At 43.8% G+C, this 17,879-nt stretch overlaps 1 long non-coding RNA gene across 8 annotated transcripts in view; it reads right to left on the bottom strand.

Moving 5' to 3' along the window:
* Positions 1-49: 49 nt before the first annotated feature.
* The window catches only part of LOC110364501 (uncharacterized), a 30,278-nt gene continuing 12,448 nt past the window's right edge, over positions 50-17,879 (bottom strand). The window contains exons 4-8 of one of the 8 annotated variants that reach the window (XR_010467903.1): positions 17,210-17,344; positions 13,533-15,579; positions 13,325-13,413; positions 11,499-11,643; positions 9,857-11,199 (exon numbers count right to left, since the gene is read on the bottom strand). This is a non-coding gene — a long non-coding RNA (uncharacterized LOC110364501). The other 7 variants (XR_010467901.1, XR_010467899.1, XR_010467896.1 and 4 more) reach the window with 7 other exon arrangements.

Raw genomic sequence — 17,879 nt, 5'->3', positions numbered from 1 at the left:
CAGGAATCGCCGGGACACCTTATTGAGGGGAAGATGCATTAGGAGGAATCCTGATTTCAACCGGTTCCCGCGTGGTTTTCCAGAAACCACAGCCGGCTTTGCAATTACTTGCGGCCGCAAAATGCAAATGGATAAAGAGAGACTCATTATGGAAACGTGCCACCCACCAAAACAATATATATATATTCTCAGCCTTTATACAAGGATTTAAATAAAATCTGCAGAACGTTATGAGCCACTCTTTAGGCTTCAAGCTTTGCTGATCCAAATGGCAGCAAACTCTTATTTTACTATTAGAAAACTCAATCTGTTTTCGCAAAAAGGGTAACAACCACCTGAAACTCTCATAAACTATTTGAGCAAGTTTTATTTGGTTGATCTATATTTTTTAAAGCCCTCATAAAAAAAAAATCTATAAACTATCTTTAATGTCTTTTGTGACAGCGCTATTTATTTTTCAATTACAAGTATCATTTGGCTGCGGAGCTAAATTCAGAGACATATTTTGCTGATTTGGAGACCCCTAAACCAACAAAAAAAGGATACTCGCATTTTCCACACGCTGTCAAAACTGGAAGGCAGACACGAGGAAATACAATACGCCTGATATAGCCTTTGAACCTTTTTCTTAAAAGCTTGTTATGTGGTTTTTAAAACACATGGCACAGCAAATTATATTAAAACAAAGATAAAAAATAGTGTTTTGCTCGTTGAGCCATTAGAATGGCATTCTTGTCTAAAATAAATCGGTTGGAGATGGTTTTACTTCTTTTTCTTTTGCGAAAGCAAAGCGATCTTACGAACAGGAATTTAACTAGAATGACAACAGCCACTAAGGAGCTCAAGGACTTGTTTCTCCTTCATGATATAACTATTTTTAAATTACTTAAACTATTGCTAAACAAACTATAAATATTTGAGCAGATTTGCTGACTTCATTATGAGTGCAGCTTTATGAATACTCCTTAATTCAGATGTAAAACATTTTAGGAACATACTTTTTCCGCTTCTTTTTCAGAACGTTTTTTTCGAGAAAACAAAATAATTACCAGTGACATTAATTAAACAATTGCTGCTTGCTGATAATTATTACAAAGATTGTTTCTAAGCAGTGTTCTGAGCAAGCTACTGGTTTAAACCCCGAAACAAAGAGCATTTTGCTCCGCCGTGTTTCCCGGGGTCTGGGCGGTAGCTGCAGCCCCTTTGCCCACGCTCCGAATTCATTTTGTATGTACTGGCTTCACAAAGCCCGACAGGACGCGGCAGAGGAATGTTTCCTAAATTGAGAGCACAATACAAGTGCTGCAAATCAAAGAGTCTTCCATGAGCCCCACGTCGGATCCAGCCCCGAAATCAAGAGGGGAAGAAAATCCATGGGCTCGCCTAAACTCGCGCACAACTGACCCCAAGACAAGAGCCTCCGCTTCTCTTTAAGCATTCATTTTCTCCCGTCTGAAGGGCTGGATATGCAGAGATGTTGAGCTGGCACCTCTACCCATGCTCTAGAGACACCGATGCCCTCACCGGAGCCCAGGGCAGCTGGGATTAGTGTACCTGGCACATCTTTAAAACTTCATTTATTTTATTAATGATTTTTGGTTTTTAGCTGGAGTAATACAGTGGGTTATGTCGTATGAAACACACACTGGCTGTCAATCAAAAAGGGGGCGCTTTGGTCAGGAATAATCAGGGGTTTTGTTTCCAACATTAATGAAGTGGCTGGAATAGCAAACATCTGCCAAGGGGACTCAAACCCCCAGCAGCTGTTGGAGCCCCCGTACCCTTCCCATGCAGGACGGCCGTGCTGGGAAGTACTTCTTCTCCCTAAGGCTTCTCTGGAGGTTGAGAAATGGGGCCGTACGGGAGGGTGGAAAGCAAAAGGCACGGTAGAAAAGGTTTGGAGGGCAGAAAACCTGACGCGGTTTGTGTGCGCGAGCCCAGCGATGGCAGCGCAACAGCAAGTTACCGGGATTTCTGCACATGCCCTTTTCCAAGAGGGAATTAATCCAAGCAATTCACTGACTGAAGCGATTTTGTGTGTGTGCAAAACCAGTTATCAGAACTGAGGAGGAAAACAGCGCTGAGCTTGTCAATCGGCAGCGGGTTGTTCATGATGAAGAGCAGGGAGCTCAGCTTCCCCACCACAGAAATGAAAGCAGATCCTCGAGGAGGACAATCACGTCCTATCAGGAAAAGATAAAGCAGGAGACTTTCTGAACTAGGGTTTACAGAGACAACTTGTTTGAATTTGGAGACAATCTGTGCCACCAGGCGCTTTTCGTGCAGTACTAAAGCCCAACGGGTGCTGCACATCTCGGGAAGATGATGAAGCTCCTTCGAGAAGGATGTTTAATCCCAGCACAGACGTTATCATAAGGTGGTGATTAAGGCCATAGGAATTAAGTGGCTGCCGCATTACTGAATTTATTTAGGTAGAACCCAAATACCTGGCTCTGTTCAGGGAAGAGTTAGCTGGCTGTGATTACTTGCTTCTGTATTTGTACACAGCCTAGCACACTGGGATCATTTTTGGAGAGGAAATCTGTCTGGTGGGTTTTCAGCTCACTATTTTTTACATTTAAACAAGAATTTAAGATGCAGAAAGCCTGTTGGTTTTTTTTTTTTTTTCTGCCCATTCTGTCAAAAAAAAGTACCAAAACCTCAAAGTACATTGATTCTTCTTCTGAATTCCTTTTTCCTTATCAAAAGGGCAAAGATAGCTTTTGCAAGCCCCTGACATCACCGTGTTTAATTACTAGAAAAGCCCCTTTTACAGTGAAATCCAACCACCTTCGAAAATAGATTAATACAGACATAACCAATCCTGTTAAACAGCAACATTCTGATCTTAAGTCTGTGCCTTTTTCAGCTTGATACCTGATCCAGAATAGAAAAAACAATCAAATGTGTGGGTAGAGACGGGGAGGCACAATTTGGGCCAGTGTTTTGCTCGCAGGAAGCGTATCCAGAGGCTTTGTCCTCTCAGCGTGAAACGTTCTGCTGCATGAAAGTCCCTTTGAGTAAAAGATCTCAGCAACCATCTCACACAAGTAAAGAGGGTTTCCAGTATCTGCCTGATGCCAGACAAAATGGCATTGTCCAAAATGCTTTATTTAAAAGCAGAAAAAGAGCGCAAAACCTCCCAAACACACACACACATAAGGTAAATCCAATGAGCCCCTTAGTCTTCTATGTTCCCCTGACATAAACGCTTTTGGAGACAGAATCAGACACCTCTCAGCTCCCAAAATCGAAGCAGATCCTGCCATTGGCACTGGGGGTTGAAGTGGTTTCCATGAGCTCACTGGGGGTGTTGCGTCACCACTAATTCAGGGCACCGAACGTACCAAACCGGATAGAATAAATCATTACGAATCCCGAGACAGACTCACTGGCAGATCTGAAGGCATTTGGAGAGATATTTATGGGGTGCCTCTGACTTTCTGGGTGTTGTACAGAGACCACGTATACCTGAGTTTACGCCAAGAAACATATGCCATCTTTCAGCAAGCGGGGATTTGTTTTTTCATGCTATAGCTAAGAGGCTAGAATGATAAACTAGGGCTAAGGAGGTTGGGAGCGGCAACCAGGAATGCAAAGGAGGATTCTGTGTCACGCTGAGCAGCAAAACACACCGATGGGACTTGCTGTGGAGCAGAGATCGTACCAGTCACAGACAGGCCACTGCCAAGGAAGAAAAACATCCTGGAGAATATAATGGAAGGCAACAGCTCCTGTTACTGTTCTAATAGCTGAGGGTCCAGTTGTGTGCTTGGTCCCCTACTATTCATTCCAAATATTAACAGGACAACAAATAGTGGTTTTCTCCATGCATCCACTTCTCCAGCAAACACCATGTTGCAAAACAGTCTCTTCCTCATCACCCTACCCACGTTGCGGTGCTCTCCCCAATGCCAGTGAAAACCAAGTCACCTATTTTAATATGGCCAATGTGACAAAACTTTAATTTAAACCACTTTCCTAGAGGGGCGCCAGCAGTAAGGGCAAGCATCTGGTCTCAGGAGAATGAGAGTGTTTGGGATTGGAACGACTTAAAAAAGCTCCCCTGATTTTTTGGCATGGTAGGTTCCCCAAATCTAACACCGCTTCACTCTTTAACCCATACTCCAGCCTAATTTGGATGAGGATCCCCATATGAATGCTCACAGCTTCATCCGGCTTCGCCTAAGGCTAATTATTTTTCACACAAGGCTTGTTAAATCTCTGCCAAGCTGGATGGTAACACGTTAAAAAAGGAAAAATCAAAATATTTCCAACTCCTTTTATAAGACGGGTCAGGATGTTTTGGTGTTCTCTGGCTGATGCTTTTTCATTGTTCACAAGGATTATATCTGTTTGTTTTCTTTTTTCCTACAAGGCAATTTACCTGAAAGCAAAGAAGAAAAAAGATCCCAAACCAACAGACCAGAAGAATGTCTCCAGTCTCCATAGAGACACCAGAAAAACATCATGATCATGTGAGCTGTACACAAGAAGCCTATTCATACCGGAATGGGTGGTGTTCCAGGACGTTAAGTAATTTTGACAATCTGCCACTATCTCAGCCTGCAAGAAGCCCAGGGGGAGTTATTGATGCCATCAAGTACTGATCTTTATAAATGGTTTCTAGACAGCCTTCATCATTCCGGGCGCAGCAAGGCCCCAAATCCAAACCTGCAGACAGATTTTAACACAGCCATTCGAACGGAACCAGGACCACCATCCCCAGAGAGATCCCAGATGCTGTGTGTCCTGCACCAACCGCTCAGGCTTCCAAGGGTCAGGAATTGCCTGCAAGAAGCCCCAGCTACCGCAGGACAAGAGCCCAGGTCTTGCTCTTCACTTCCCAAGCGCTGCTGCAATTCACTGGTGTAGATAAACTCACGCTTAATTAATACAAGGGCAAGCAAGGACAGACAGGGGCTCTGGGAGGCGATAAATAACAGAGTACACCAGAAGTTACTGTAGCGCTGGTGGGTCCCTGGGGCTCATAGGTAAGGCTGGGGTTTTCACTGCCTAATGCTAAGGGAACAGCAGAGAGATTTCTACGAGGCAAAGCTTATAAATAGATTCATTCCTTCTAAACAAGGAAAGAGCAAAACCTCAGCTACGGTGAAAAAGCCCTTTCAGAGGTCCTGGCCAAATTTCCTCTTCTGAGGGAGCCTGCTCACAGGCAAAGGGCACCAGTGCCATTCTGGAAGCAAATCTGTCACACTCTGGATTGCTTAACAACAGGCAGAGGAATCTGCAGCCCATCAGGTTGTGCCACTGCTCACCTCCATGAGAACTGGCTCTGCCTCACATCCCTTTGGTTTGCTGCAATGTGCTTTCATACAGAGCTTTTAGGATAATCCCAGCTCCGTGCAGGCCAAGCCCTATCTCCAAAGCCAGCCGGTACCCACGAGGAGCAGGGAGAAATCAACTATAATTCAATTGCCATCCAGTATAATTTAGGACATTAAAATACACGTAGCTGTTAAGACCCTGGTGCCAATGGTTAAGCCACAGAGCTTTCACTGGGTTATCAACGTAAGTGGGGGAGCAGGACATCAAACAACTGATACATGTGCCCAATCCTCATGCATTTAAGGAGCAACCTCCAAGTTCCTTGACTCAGACATCTCATTTTTCTCCAGCTGACTGCAGACAGCAACAACAGCAATTAAAGAACAACTTTAATACAGAAAAGAGAGCTCTACCTGAAAGCTTGGTCCTGCTCCCTGTCTACCACTTTGCCACCAATCTGCCTTTATATTTCTTCCTACTCCTGAGACACTCCTGCTTGGCACACTAATATTTTATATTTAAACTTCTTCATAGCTTACCTCCATTTTATTCTCTCATTTCTTATTTTCTTCTTATAATCTTACTAGAGTTGAGCCAGTGCTTTCCTTCCTATTTAACATCACCTAACTGCTCTGGAAGTCTCCCTGCTGTAAGAAAGAGAATGAAAATAGACCTCTGGCTAACAAAACAGAAGGGAAGCGCATTTTCCCCCTTTTATAAGAAAGAAAGGGTACCCACACCCTTACATTTCCACCTGCAAGCACTAATTATTTGTCATTGTGCTAATTGCCTGCTTCAGTATAAAAAGGGGACAGGACAGTCTTAGAGAGACTTGTAATAGTTGTTGGTTATGCTGTAGTAACCACTCAATGTTAGTGCTTTTGCTATTAAAATAGATAAGGTCAATATAAAAAAGTCTATATAGATTATGATTGCATAATACTGGACTAAAAGAATGTCATAAAGAAAAGAAGTCCGAAATGTTATGCTAAGGACAACTTACTATAGCCTATGCTTTACTATATAGACCTCTTTCTCTTTTTATGAACTTCAAACAAATGTCATGCCTTTTCACGCTGAAAACAGGAAACGCCTGAATATAGACATTTGATGTGCAAATAATTCTAAACTCGAGGCCCTGCTTCAGACATCAATAAGCAGAGCTAACCTTGCTATCAGCTTCACGTACATTAAGCAGCTCTTGGGCCATTCCAGAGTGACACTGTCACGTCTCAGCTTTGCATGTAAATCAAAGCAGCTTGTGGATGGGTCTCCCAGAATATTAGGATTGCAAACAGGATCCAGTCCAACAGATTAATCCTGTTCCATTGCCTGCAATGGGACTAAACTGATACTAGATAAAGATCTGTTTTGTGATCCAGATGAGGCAAAGCTTGAGAATAATTACTGGCTAATTAGGTCTCCATGGTCCAACTGTTCTCTTGGTTAAATAAGGTTAAGTACCTGGTTAATAATAAGGACGTGCTCTGAGTATCCTTGTGAAAAGTTGCTCTTTTAAACTTCCAGTGTGATTTTTTTTTTTTAATATATATTAAAGGCACAACCTCAACCAGGCAAAGTACAGTGACTTAAGATGTTCTGGTACGCCACAAATGATTGCTGGGAAAGTCAAAGAGCAGATTAAATAGTTTTCCGTTCCAAATTGTTTTAAGCAGAACTGGTATGGCCACATTGCTACACGATGCTCCTGCGTACAGGAGTATACACAACTCTTCCATTTCCCAAAGAGCTCTCTTGATCCGAGACGCTACTTCAAGCAGAGAACAGTTTAGTTCACCTAGTGCCCAGTTGTCACTTTGTACACATCAGTGACAGCAGATATGCTGGTTCTGTTTGCTTCCGCAGGGCTTAGCCAACTTATATTTGGAGATATAGGTCTTCTGGGCAAATGTAAATGTTGTCAGCTACTGCTTTATGTCTCCTCTGCGGGGGATTTTTGAAGGCTTTGGTGACCAGCACCCAAGCAATCTGCAGCGTGGGGAAAGGTGGAGTGTTCCCACGCTGGTGGTATTTGTGAACATTACCCCCTTGTGCTTCATAAACCAATAAACTCTGAGCCCTAAAATGAGTGCTTATAACTGTTCAAAATACATGCAAATAGAAAAGGATGACAATGTTATCAAAAGACAGACTGATTAGGAGTCCTGGACTCTTTCTGACCTTTCCACACTACACTGCAAACTCCAAGAGCAGCTCGCACATCAGAGCAATCCGTCCTCTGTGACAGACTTCAGTGGCACCACCAGAGCCTGTCTGAGGGGTAGGTGGTGCTGGTCAGTGCAGCTTCACTAATGTTTCCATAGAGCTACCAAAACCCATCAGCTGAGAATCCCCTTACTGCACACCCTGCTGCTAAAGCTTGCAAGTATTTGTCTGAGGCACTAATGAACCCGTCATCACAATGATAAGTTTAAGATCCTGTTTGTGGTGTGGGTGCTGTGTGCAGTTAGAATAGATAGCACCATAGAAACCCAGACAGTGGCTAAAGAGGCCAGAAAACAAATGTTCCTTTGGTGTGCTTCGGCCTCAGATGCCATCCAAGCCCCGTCCAAGCACTCAGACAGGGCTGCTGTGTTCTCCGGACCAAGTGACTCTCTCTTTGCAAGTGCCGGGTCACAGACACACGGGTTATTCGCATTAAAAGACAGGCAACACAACTCTTCCATAAAAGTCCAACAGACAGACACATTAACCCCTGTAATCCCTTCCTGTGGTGTATATGACGCCACATAGATTTATTAATTAAACCCTGTTATCCGGTGGTCACTGTCAATTAAGTGTTTCCTTGTAACGTGTATAACGAGGGCTCATTCATTAGCAAATGTTTCCATTACATTTAAGGCTGTGAGTCTCTCTGCAGACTTCTCTTCCCCAAAGACAGGTAAAAAATTTGTTGTGGCTTGAAAATGAGGTTGAAGGGAGGGGATGGAGAAGTGAAAAATGGGAGAGCCAGATACTGGATCTGTTGCTAAATGAAACAATTAATAAATGATCATTGCTGTGCCCTGGAAAGGCACGGTGCCACCTCCAAACAACTCTGTTTTAGGAGGCAGCTGCAATTCCTGGCTCTGCCACTTGCCAGCCCTGTGACCCCAGGAAAATTGCAACACACCCCTACCTTTATTGTTGCTGTTCTCTGCTTAAGCCGCTCTCTGCAGAATTGCATGTACAACCGAAAAGCAGCAGCCTTATGTGTGGGGCTTGCATCTTGATCAATGCCTCTGAAATGTGGCCTCACCCCGTTGTCCCTTCAGGCAGCCAACAGTGTTGAGGTCTAAAGTGCTGCTGGCTCAATAATTCATGGTAAGATTTGTAGTGCTGACAATCTTCTAAAAGTACCAGTTTCCTCAGTTATGTTACTAGAAATATCATCACATCTCTATCAGATAAACTCTGACTGCTGAGAAATCAAATCACTGAAAGACTGAACAAAAAAAGCAGAAGATGCTTCTTTCAAGCAGCATCTGTAATAATAGAAACGTCATGATTTTAAACGAGTACTTAAAAGTCCCTTCAGACCTGATGTGATTTTTAGATCATGGGATTTTGGTAAAACTGAACTAATAGAATATTAATCCACTCTGAATGTTACCAAGAGTTCTTTCCAGCAGCTGCCTCACAAGAAGGAGGGAAAGAAGTAACTGAACCCAAAGCTTTTAATAAGTACGTGCCTGCCAGTTGTGCCAGCGCAGCTGTTGGGAGATGGAGCTTCGGTTCCCCCTTCTGGCAACATTTGCAGTTGCAAGTCCTTTAAAAAATGCTCAAAAAAAAATATATACACACATATATATAAAAAATTAATACAAGGCTGGGTTAAGGCTCCTTGTGAATGCAACTCCAAGCTAATCATGTCGGACAAATCACAACACTTGCATGTTGGGGAGAAAAAAAAGCCTAACTGGAGATAACTGACAAGAGCTAGACAGTAACTTGCTGGCTAATGTAATCGTAGTACTGATATTATTAGTGCTCCAGTGGTGTTATGTCTTTGTACAATGACCTCAAAGCTTTACATATACTACGTAGCAAGAGAAAGCTTCTTGTAGAGATTCTTTAGTTGCCAGAGGCCAGTTGCAGAGTCTGGAAATAGACGGGAGTGGAAATACGGAGACTGAAAAGTTACTGGGTTGTGTTGGCAGTAAGTCCCGAAACGATTCCACAGAAAAGCTTCGAGTCAGATGTTCCTCCTCTCCCAGGTCCTCTGCGGCCAGACAGAGAATGAGCTGTTACCGCTGAACGTGTGGAAAAGACGACCTTATCGAATCAAAATCACTGGGAAAAAAAGACAATACCATCTGGCCACTTCTGAGCGAGCCGGAGCCCGCGCTGGCACTGGCTGGGGGGCTGCGCACTCGCATTCCTGGGACATTTCTAATCATAACTGTGAATGGCATCCCGCGGTGCCTTTCTGGGATCAGGTTCCCCCCTGGATGTGCCCACTGTTGTGTCTGCAGGCAGCAGAGCTCCAACTGAAGCATGGCCCGCTCACTGCCGCCAGAGCTGGTGTTCCACATCGGGCCCATTAGAAAAAAACACTAGTAATTTAGACTTTCAGAGTATTCCAAGCTTCATTTTTTTTTAAGAAAACCAGCAAAAGACAGGCAAGGATAAAATGATGCATTCCTTCTACACTAACATACATATATAATAAATTACGGAGAGAAAATAATAAAATAGTATTATTTTTAAGAAGCCCACCTTACTTTTTTCCCTTTTTAGTGTCGGCGTGTTTGCACAATTCAAAATGGACTGAAGTGATAACAAGTAACTCAGCACATGGCCCCGTCTGCTCGGGTTATTATCATGCATTCCTATCTGACTATCTAATCTAAGATGCTTTTAAAGGACCCATCATCAAAATATCTAAGTGCTGCCACAGGATCTAATTACTAATCTTCAGGAAGAAACACTGGCTTTGCTGCAAAGTTAGAATAAACCTCCCTTAAGTCTTTATGAAGCGGGGGGGCAGAAAGCTGCAGAGCATACGTGCATAAAACATAAAACCGCCTTTCTTGTGCCTAAGTCTGTGAGCACTTGATGCATGACGCAATATCAAACTATTGTTCTGTCAGAAAATATGGTGTTATTTTACACTGCACGAGACCATGAGTCATTAAAAGTGTCTTGTACCACATCCAAGAAATGGTTTATATTGGCCAGTGTTATTCATCACTTTCTGTAGTGGTTGACTTTTCTCTGAGCACGTTACCGCAGGATTTGAGTGTCCTACTAGTGGATTCACTCTCCCAGTATCCACAGATTATACACCATCATTTTCTTTAAATGTGGAGAATTGGAGGCAAAGACAAGGGATGAGATTTGTCTAGGGAAATAATAGAGGTTTTCAGGGCTGTGCTCCAAATGCAACCAGATGTCTTGTGTCATAGTCCTTCCCTGCAGGATCTCTACTCGTTGAAATAGAGCATTTTCTCTTGTCTCCTGACAAGCCAAGGACAGGTTCACCAGCTGGACCAAATAAAATCATAGCTACCATCTGCATCCTTCTGCTCAAGGAAGTTATTGAAACTCTGAAGGTGCAAAGGGCTCACAGTAACTGTGTTAGATACAGACTTTGTTGCTTGCTATATAAAATAGGGGGAAAGAAGACAAGGGAATGAGCCTGGGATGAGTTTTTCATGCTTGATTTAGAAACCAATTCTAGGTCTCTCCTTTCTTCTGCTCCTAAGTCACTACCAGCCTTATACTCTAAGGAATATCAGGAGTATCTTGCATATCCATATTCCTGGATAGTTCTTCATCAGAGACATGAATAGGCTCATGAATCACACCCATGTGTCTCAGAGTCTAAAAGTCTTCAACTCTGTCCACAGGTTGTTCATCAGCTCTCTTTGATTTCCATTGAAGCATAAGTTTCCTAAAACCGCTGTAAAACTGTGGATGGGCACAGTGTGATGTACAGTTTGTGTGGAATGGGACAGTTTGAAGCAATACATTTGCAGCTAAAAAACCCAAACCATTACAGCTGATTTATTGTAAGTGAAACTGCACTCTTCTGTTACAGCAGTATAACTGTGTTTCTAAACAAATGTACATAGGCAGGGCTACATACCATTCACTTTCTCCAGTATAACCCACATAATCTGAATGCTAGCCCAGCCTTGTTTTCCCATTATTCAAATCACCCTCCCCACTAAGCAACAGCAATGCATTGATAGAGTTAAAGCAAGTACCATAAAGTTATCCAGATGGTGCAATGCAGATGTCCTTGATCTGCTCTGGCTGGTGATTTTGGGGTGAAACAGCATCTTCAGGAAAGCATCCATAAAGCCTTCATTCGATGAAACGGAGGATTCACCCATCTGCTGAGCTGTGCCACTATAAAATGAAAGTTTTACATCTGACTTGAATGCGTTCATCGTTCGCATCTAAGCGCTGATTTAATAAGACTGTTTGCATTTGATTTCTAACGTTACAACTTCTACTAATTATTTTGGCTTTAATGCATTTACAAAAGTTTATTTAAAAAGAATATACATATAATTTTGCAAACTCTTAGAGCAGGGTGAATCACCTATAAAACATACACTCATCACTTGAAAGGCATTTTAAAATGTCCAGCCTGGAGCCAGCAAAGGTGCTTCTGCCCTGCCGGGGTTGCCAGCAGCTCACGTGCCAGCCGGGACAGGCTGAGCCGAGCTGCCCAACTAAAACCAGGCTTGCAATTTGCCTTTGTGAGAGAAGACCAGCAGATGGCAATGCTCCTGAGCAGAGCCAGCGCACAAGCACAACCTCTTGCTTCTGCAACATGAGACAAGAGCATTATGGCAAGACAAGGAAACCTGGGAAAATAAGACAAAAATGTCCCTGAGCTTTGCTGAAGAATTCAGGCTGAACTTCCCTACCATAATGGGCAAAATCACCACTGCGTGCCCTCTTCTACCTAGCATTTGTCCATCTTTCCCACTCTTATTACTATTACAGCTATTTTTATTTTGGAAAGCAATAGCTACTTTCAATAGGATGGCACCCAGCTGGATGAGCACCACTTGTGCTGGATGCTGAATCACCGTGCAATTAAAAAACCTGTCCCTTTCACCAAGATTTTACAATCTAATGTAATTCTGTTTCTCCGGGGCACATCCACAGGCAATAGAACACTTTTCCTGCCCTACCAGCTCCTGTGCCGAAGTCAGAGATAATACAGTTAGGTAAAACTGCCCGCCTGTTTCATACCAGATGGTTTGCATAGTACAGTGAAGTGGCTTGAACAAGCATGAAAATCACTTCTTCTGTTACTCTCCGTCCTTCCTGTATTTTCCCATATCATTATATTTATTACTTTAAAAATACTAAAATATAAACCAATCTCATCCTGGAAGTGTTCATACCGGGAAGGACAAAAGGTGGCTTTTAATGACGCTGGGACTGAGTGCATCAACCATCATTTTGAACACAAATCAAATGTGCAAAGCTTAGCAAAGCAATCTCTTAAAACCCAGCTCCGGGAGGGGGATGGAGAGGTTGTATTTTCCTAAAGATGGGGAAACTGAGAAATGCTTGCAGTCAGCGCCCAAAGAGCCTTCTTGCTCCCAAGTTTGGGGTTTCTATAGCTGAACCACTATGAAATATTCATCAGGAATGAACAAGAGCTGGGATGGAGCTGGAAGGAACAGCAGGGGGAGGTATCAGGCCAGACATGAGAATAACCAAGAGAAATTCCCTGCCCTGTGCCCTCAGACAAGATAATCTGGATGGTTCCTTTGGGTCTGCATGGCTCCCTCTTCCACCATGGGAGACAGCAGGCCCTGAAGTTATAGTGCATAGGGAAAAATACAGTTTTACCAGCAACAGACAGAGACAATCCTTCATGCCCTGGTCAGCTGCACAGCTGTGCACATCTGTGAGCTCTGGAAAGGACACAGTTACTGGAGGGACACGTGAAAGGCTTTGTCCTTTGAGTGTACCTTTGAATGCTGCTGACCTCATCCCCACCACGTGAGTGTAAAATGAAAAGACAGAGATGCCACATGCATCCCTGGAAGAGGATGTAGCTCACCCTCCCAGTGCACGGGTGCTCTCGACAACCAGAGGTCCTGAAGAACACATCTGGAATCACTTACAGCAGCATCTGGAAGCTGTCATGAGCTGCAATGAGACACAGTTGTCTAATTATTCCGGGTCCACATCCTTTGCCACTGTGAAGCTGTCAGTGGCCATTCAGCCCCTCGGCACAGATCCCAGCACACCATCCATCCCTCACATACTACACTTGTGATGGTACAAGAAGCATCAGCTTTATCTTCAGTCCTGCCCCCACGGCACCCAGCACAAGCAAACAACTATGGGAAGTTCACTGGTATAGCAAGAGGACTGAAATAAAAAGGAAAAAAATCTTAAATAGTCAAAGAGCCTAGAACAATAGTGCTCTAATATTCCTAGTTTATCTCACCACCAGACACAAATGAGGATTTCATTTCACAGCATCAATCTGTTCTTTCATGAGAAGTCCACCAAGAAATCTATTTGCAGCAGCTGCGTGGTTAACATTATCTTATGAGATATCCTGGAAGGAAAAAGAAGTATGAAAGTACCCAGGAGAGACTATCATTATAATCTCAGTACCTCATGCTCTCTTACCAATATAGGATAGTTTTTTAATGGAAGCTGCTCCTTTTTGTTTCCCTGTCTCTTTACCAGCATCTTTGCTTGCTCCTAGAAGTGAAGGGATTAAGCAGACTGTACTGTGCATTTTACTCGTCGCATAAAGCGACAGAGGCTAAGGATTTTTGCTCATTATTCTGAACTTCAAGGCTGAACTTCCTCTGGAACCGTTTGCATCTTCCCTTTCCGCCTCCAGCAATGCCCCTGAGGTCAGTGTCCTGACCCAGGACGGATGGGATTAGAGCAGGAGGGAGGCTGATGCCTACGCTCAGTCAACTCTTTCAGAGCGGGATGGTGCTCCCTGTGCTAACAGGAAGCAGAGAAACGTGAGAAAAAATTGAATAAAAATAATAGAAACCAAAGAGGAATGTGGAGAAGCTCTGGGGAGAAGAGGAAACATGAAAATACGTGGGATATAAAAGGCCAGAGTGCACTCATGCAATAGTGGCTCCAGGGGCACAAATGAGACGTATAGAAAACGCAAAGGAGCGAGAGAGAAATTGTTAAACCAGGACCAAATTCCAAAGGATCCATCTAAGAGTTCAGCTCACGCTGCAATAAACAGCCAGATGGCTGCGTATCCCAGAGAGAGCTGCTGGGAAAGGAAATGGAGAGGGAAAGAGGGGGAGAGCAGGGTCACACACAACTCTTCCATTCCCAGTGCAAGAGGAAAGGGAAGCGCGGATTAAGTGAGGTCCTCACTGCCCCAGCTCTGGCCAAGCCGGCACAGGAGGCAGAAGAAGCCAAGGAATGTCTTTGAACCTCGCGTGCTCACAAATTCTTCTTGCTGTCTTCCCTTCTCGTTCTCTCCCCTCATGTCAGCCCCCTCTTTTCTTACTTGCAGACCACCCCTCTCTGTGTTTCCGACAGTCTCTGCAGTTTTTCAGAGGCCCAGAGCAAGGGCTGGTTTATCGCACCCTAAGCCATGTGTCACGGTCTCACGTCCTCTCTTGGTGCTCCGGAGTCCTTCGCAGGTCACGGTCAAACAGAAGGGAGGCAGTGAGACAAGTCTTTACTCTTACAAAAAGTGCTCTGACAACCCCAAAAGGTTCACGGGATCTCCTGGATTCATCTTCCTTGGGAAAAAAAGGAAAAATCAAAGACTCTACTAAATAAAGTCGTACGGGCTGGGCTTCCCACAGCAGGACAGTTCTGGGAAATACTGTGAATTTAGGATTCTATCCATTAGCTCAAAATCAGGACCTCATCTTGTAGTTCTTGAGACTCTCAGGATTCATTATGTGATCTTGAATATGTCATCTGCCCTTTCTGTGTCTCTGTTTCACCGGTTGTGAAACAAGGAAGAATGCTGACCCCCAAGATTCTGTGTGGAAAACATGAAACCAGTTTAAAGAAACATTATTGGGTGAATCAGCTGCTCTTAGTGTCTTCTCTAAGATTTTAAAAGCTTTGGTCCTTGAAGCAGCTGTGAAAGTAAGCAACATCAGGGAATTTCAAAGCAGGAGGGTTTTGCTGTTTGTTTTTTTCCTGGGCTCTTTTTCTGGCTTGAGCTGTAGGTGTTATGCGCTGAATACGGATCCTTTCATCCTGTTCAGCTGGGATGCACCACAGACAAGCTCACACCGAAGGCAAGAGAGATGAGAGAGTGTTCTTTACACATCACTTAGCCCTTCACAGCCAGCCCAGACCCTGCAAAAGGGAAGGCAAAATCAGAACGACCTGGTGCCTCAAAACAGAGGCAAACACAAAAAAACCCAACCCAAAAACCCACCCACCACTGTATTACGTATGAGCAAAGGGAGACTGCTGTTTAAGAGAGGGAGACATGAGAAGCAGGCTGCAGATGACACTCCCTCCATCACCCATGAGAGGTTAATATACCAGGCTGATTTATCCAAGCTTTTCTAAAAAAAGTTATATTCAGGAAAGGAAAAAAAGACTGGTTTTGCCTTTTTTCCTCTTTGTTCTGTAGGCTGCCTGCTTTAGGTGAAGAGGGTATTCTTTATTCTAAGCTTGTTGGTAAATTATTTTCCCTTTTACACGTCTACGCTTAGAAGCGGATTGAAGTCTGCTGTTAGGAAGATGTTGGTACTGCGTCTGTCCCTGGGTGCAGCACTTGGAGAAATCAGCATTTTTAGAGCCGGCTGCTTTCATCTTTGCTTTGAATCTGCTTTAGAACCTGCTGACTAAGCAGCAAAAATAAAGAGAGTGGTAGGGGGGGCTGCCTGAGGCAGGAGGAAGACAACAGCCAACCCTAACACCTTGTTAAAGGATCTCTTTTATACCGAGACTGCTAATAGTATTGCAGATGGTTTTACCATCACGTCAATCCCATGAACAGCAGCTGAATATTAAGAGAAAGAATAGTTTCGTGGATAAAATAGTAAACCAGATAGCGCAATTTTTTTTAAATTGCTATGTGATAACTCATCCATAGAAAAACAATTTGCCATTCTGTCTTTTGTGTCTTTTATTTTTGTCTTATTTCTGCCTTTTGAAGATGTGTGCTCTCTTGGTTTCTCACATGCACCCCCCAGCACCTACCCATCTTCCCCACCACAATGGGGAAAATATATATATATATATATATATAAAATCAGTGGCGTGGGCTGAATCCTGGAACACAAAGCTTGGCCGGGACTGTATCATTTCCACTCAGCAGACGGGCAGATCGCTTCTGGCACCTCCAAGAGCAAGAGGCCTGTTTTACTGACTGGCTCAGATTCCAGATCCCCAGCGCAATAGAAATTGAAAGGCACTGTCCAGAAAGATTTAATGAAATAGTTTTTCACCCACAACGATGGGCAGCGAGCCATTCTCCCTCTGCCGAGCAGCATACCTTGGTGATCAGAGTCCCAGAAAGCCAGAACACAGAAAGGAGAATAATTCTTCTGAGTCAAAACAATTACAGCACAGGAAATGGTGCATTTCTGGGCTGTAGCAGTAACCAAGACAAATGTACTTCTCTCTGTCTGCCACAGCACTGGCAATATTTCATACTCCAGGGCAGCTCAAGGTATGCAGGCTTTTCACTGGGATTTGCCCTAACTCTTTCAGACCTGCTTTTGAAGTCAGAAATCCCAGCTTCCTTGCCAATAATTACTGTAGATCTGCATCCTTGTTGGAGTTTTCCTTGACTTGCTTAATGAGGTGCGGGATATTTTTATGATCATCATCTGTTTTGCAGAAGCATCCAGGATTCCCAGCCGTAGCCTTGCGGTACCAGCTGCTGTACACACACAGAGAAACGGCAACGGACCATCCTCAGGGCAGTTTATCTCATCAGACCTGCTAAATCCTCCTCAGAACCCATACACACCTTGTTCTTGTACCTTCAGAAAGTGATGCCGGCTTACAATTATCTTCATTTTCCGGAAATAAAGCCATGGCAGTCCCACACCTCTCCAGCAAGGCAAACACCTTCCTCCTCCATCATCAGTAAATACGTTTCCTCCTCAAGACAAGAAAGAATGGCCATGTTGAGAGGCAGAAAAGGGAACAGAGATCTCTCCAAAATGAGTGAAGGAATTCCAGTAATTGAACAGCTCATATTTTGACATGCTGAGTTATTACATTTTGAGAACTGATGGATTATCTCTCTAGACACAGCACTGCTTCCCGAGTGCCAGGGTAAATACCAGAACTTAGGCAGCCCGGTTTTCAACACAGACCCACCGTCCGTGCCCACAGGCAAGCCTATGGTTGCTGCTGATAGGGAAAACATTGGGGAAGAAGCCTAAAAAGGAGAAGGTTGCTCTGAAGGTAATGGAACCACAATTGCTGCACACATGCAGATTGACGTTATTGAATAATAACCACAGCTTAAAGATTATGAAATTAGAGCCTGAACCACAATATTCCTGCGAGCTCTTTAATTTCCTACCGATTTCACTGAAAGTTGAGGAACCTCCTCCCATGCAATCCCCTCCTCCCGTTTCTAGAACCTGCTGCATTTCAGCTCTTTTCTGTTCCAACAGAACACAGCCACA

The sequence above is a fragment of the Columba livia genome, chromosome 24, assembly GCF_036013475.1.
Source record: "Columba livia isolate bColLiv1 breed racing homer chromosome 24, bColLiv1.pat.W.v2, whole genome shotgun sequence".
Taxonomy (NCBI): Eukaryota; Metazoa; Chordata; class Aves; order Columbiformes; family Columbidae; genus Columba; species Columba livia.
Note: the sequence above shows the minus strand (reverse complement) of the source record. Positions and strands in the feature narration are given on the sequence as shown.